Genomic DNA, 3,866 nt, shown 5'->3' with positions numbered 1-3,866 from the left:
CATATTTTTAAAAATATATAATTTTTCAAAAACAACTTTTTATTTATCAAGCAACAGAAGACCTTTTAAAATTATCAGAAAGATTTAAATAAAAATCAAACCAACTTTTAAAAATAAAAAAATACAAGCATTTAAATTTAAATCTCAAAGTATTGGACAGTCGATTACACACAGCTGAAGAAAAAATTAGATAATGCTGTAATAGATATTGACAGCACTGACACCTCCCAGCCCACAAGACTCCGGCGCCATTTACTCGCCAGGCCTAACGGTTCGGCCAATCCCAGCGCGCATCCAGAAGGACGGAGGTTCTGCCAATCGGAGGCTGCCGATTTCAACCCTTCGCCTCAGCCCGGCCCAATCCAGGCCCCGGCCCCGCAGCCCTCGACCCCACCCCGCGGAGCCCTCTCTCCTCCTCTTTGTGCTTCTCGCGCTGCCGCAGCCGCCGCCGCCGCCGCCGCCGCCGCCGCCCCCTGCCACGTGAGAAGACAGGCTCCGCGCTACGCTACGCTACGGCAGCGCAGTCGGGTCCGCCCCCTCTCCAGGAGGCTTGCGAAGGACAAGCCCTCACCGAGGAAAAGCAGCCCCCGGTGCCGGTCCCCAGGGGCGACATGGGGACCTGAGCGAACGCCACACCGCTGGACTTCCCAAGTAAGAAGCGGAAAAGGAGCAGTTGGAACCAAGACACGGTGGAACAGAAGATGGTGATTCAGTGAATGCCTAGTTATTCCCCCTGGAGTTACTCGAGAACAAGGAGCTTACATAGTGCAATTGCAGATAGAAGACCTGACACACAGGAGACCTGGGCATCCCCCCTAACCCTGAGGACAAGTCCCCTTCCCCTGAGCCCATCTGCAATAGCGAGAGGAAGCGGCTTAACACCCGAGAGTTCTGCACCCACAAAAAACTGGAAGAGGAGCGGCACCACCTCATCACTGAGATGGTTGCACTCAACCCGATTTTTAAGCCACCTGCAGATTGCAAACTTCCAGCAACACGTGTGAGTGATAAAGTCATGATTCCACAAGGTGAGTACCCAGAAATCAACTTTGTGGGGCTGCTCATTGGACCCAGAGGGAACACCCTAAAGAACATAGAGGAGTGCAATGCCAAGGTTATGTGATCCAGGGGAAAGGATCTGTGAAAGAAGGGAAGGTTGGGTGCAAAGACGGCCAGATGTTGCCGGGAAAAGAGGAGCCACTTCATGCCCTGGTCACCACCAATACAATGGAGAACGTCAAAAAGGCAGTGGAACAGATAAGAAACATCTTGAAGCAGGGTATCGAGACCCCAGAAGACCAGAATGATCTACGGAAGATGCAGCTTCAGGAGTTGGCTTGCTTGAATGGGACCCTTTGGGAAGACGACCACAGGATCTTAAGACCCTGGCAGATTTCAGAGACCTGCAGCATTACCAACACCACAGTGCGTACCAGGTGTGGAGGGGCTGGCCACATCACTTCAGACTGCAAATTCCAAAGGCCTGGTGATCCCCAGTCAGCTCAGGATAAAGCACGGATGGATAAAGAATATTTGTCCCTCACAGCTGAACTGGGTGAAGCACCTGTCCCAGCATCTGTGGGCTCCACCTCTGAGCCTGCCACCACACCCCTGGCCAGTGCACCTCGTCCTGCTGCTCCCGCCAGCAACCCACCTCCACCATGTCTCATGTCCACCACCCAGAGCCGCCCAGCCTGGATGAATTCTGACTCTTCAGAGAGTCAGCCTTACCACGGCATGAATGGAGGTAGTCCTGATGGGCCTGGAGGCAGCCCCCATAGCTTCCCACACCCATTACCCAGCCTGACAGGTGGGCATGGCGGACATCCCATGCAACATAACCCAATGGACCTCCACCCCTTTGGAAGCAGCCACCACCACCCTCGATGGACCAGGACTGCCACCCACCTGAGCACCATGGCCCTCTCCAGTGGATCAGTACCTGGGAAGTAAACCGGTGGGCTCTGGGGTCTATCACCTGCATCAAGGAAAAGGTATGATGCCGCCGCTGCTGCCGCCTCCCAGTGGACAGCCCCCGCCCCTCCCTCTGGTCTTCTTCCCCCATGGCAACAGCAGCAGCAGCAGCCTCTGCCACTCCCTCCGCCCAGCAGCAGTATGGCTTCCAGTACCCCCTTGCCATGGCAGCAAAATACGATGACTACTACCACCACAAGTGCTGGCACAGGGTCCATCCCGCCATGGCAACAGCAGCAGGCGGCTGCCGCAGCTTCTCCAGAAGCCCCTCAGATACATGACAACTCCACTATGGTGCCGCTGACCCCTGGAATCCAGCCGCCTCCACCACCTGGGTCCGCCGGCATGATATATGCCCCGCCCCCTCCTCCTCCGTGGCCCATGGACCCTTCTAACTTTGTCACCATGATGGGCATGGGGGTGGCAGGCATGCCGCCCTTCTGGATGCCTCCAGCTCCCCCACTGCCTCCACCACAGAACTAGACTTGGTTTTAAGAAAATATATAGAGAAAAAAAATTACAATGCTGTGCAGAGAATAGAAAGCATAGAAAACAGCAAGAAGAAGAAAAATTAGTTAATTGAATTTTTAGAAGGAACGAAGAGAAAGAATGGAGGAGACGCAGTATTTAATGGTAGGCTGGGCATGGTGGATCACACCTGTAATCTGAGCACTTTGGGAGGCCAAGGCAGGTGGATCACCTGAGGTCAGGAGTTCAAAACCAGCCTGATCAACATGGTGAAACCTCATCTTTACTAAAAATACAAAAATTAGCCAGCTGTGGTGGCGGTGCCTGTAACCCCAGCTACTTGGGAGGCCAAGGCAGGAGAATTGAACTCAGGGAGGCAGAAGTTGCAGTGAACCAAAATCGCACCATTGCACTCCAGCCTAGGCAACAAGAGTGAAACTCTCTCTCTTAAAAAAAAAAAAAAAAAGTTAAGATAATGATTGATGATATTCCATGACTGATGAAAGGCAGTAATCTTCAGAAAGAGGATGCAAAACTCATGTCAAACACCATAGATAAAACCAAATCTGCACCTAGGCATATTGTAGTCAAACAGCAGAATACCAATTACAAAGTAAAGGGTTATAAGGCACATAGAGGAAAAATGCAAATCACTCACAGAAAAACAGTTAAAATGGGAAGCCAGATTCTCAAACAGAGTAGTGAAAGCTGGAAGATAGTGAAAGAATGCAATCCGAATGCTAACGTATACAACCATCAACCTAAAACAGGATATTCAACAAAATATCCTTTAAGAATGAGGATGAAATAAGGACATGTTTAAATAAGCAAACCCTGATATAGTCTATTCAGCAGACTTCACTAATAATGAAACTTGTATGTATTTCAGAAAATAAGAAAGCTGCCCAATACAGAAGGAGAAAATGAGAAAAACAAAACTGGAAGACATGCATGCAAATTTAAACATTTCATACAATTATAATGTTGCTAATGTCTGTTGTGATTAGATTAAAAACTAAAATAATGAACAAAAATAAAAAGTATTTTGGAGACTGGTTCTCAGAATAGCAAATATTTGAAGTTTGTATATGGTTTGGAGAGACATCTGGATAGGACTAACTTTGGACTTTCGTAAGTCCAAATAGTAGTTGTGGTCCAAATACATAGTAATATTTCAAGTGTAGCCACTACAAAAATAAACAGTCCAAATAAGTGGAAGGAAAGATAGAATAAGAAAATAAACAGACAAATTCAAATTTGTACAAACAGAAACACAGAAAAGTCAGGATACAGAAAACTACCAAGCAATGGAAGAAACACAAATTTTAATGGATTACTAATAAAAATAAATGAAAATAATTTCAGTTGTCCATCCAAGGGATACAGATAGTCAGATTGGGTGGGAAAACATCCAGCTATATGCT

General features: G+C 48.1%; 1 pseudogene; it reads left to right on the top strand.

The window, feature by feature from the left end:
- The first annotated feature begins 611 nt into the window (after positions 1-611).
- On the top strand, positions 612-2,809 carry LOC100404351 (splicing factor 1 pseudogene; annotated as a pseudogene).
- The last annotated feature ends 1,057 nt before the right edge of the window (positions 2,810-3,866 follow it).

Source organism: Callithrix jacchus, chromosome 2 (genome assembly GCF_049354715.1).
Source record: "Callithrix jacchus isolate 240 chromosome 2, calJac240_pri, whole genome shotgun sequence".
Lineage (NCBI taxonomy): Eukaryota > Metazoa > Chordata > Mammalia > Primates > Cebidae > Callithrix > Callithrix jacchus.
This window is presented reverse-complemented; position numbering and strand designations above follow the sequence as displayed.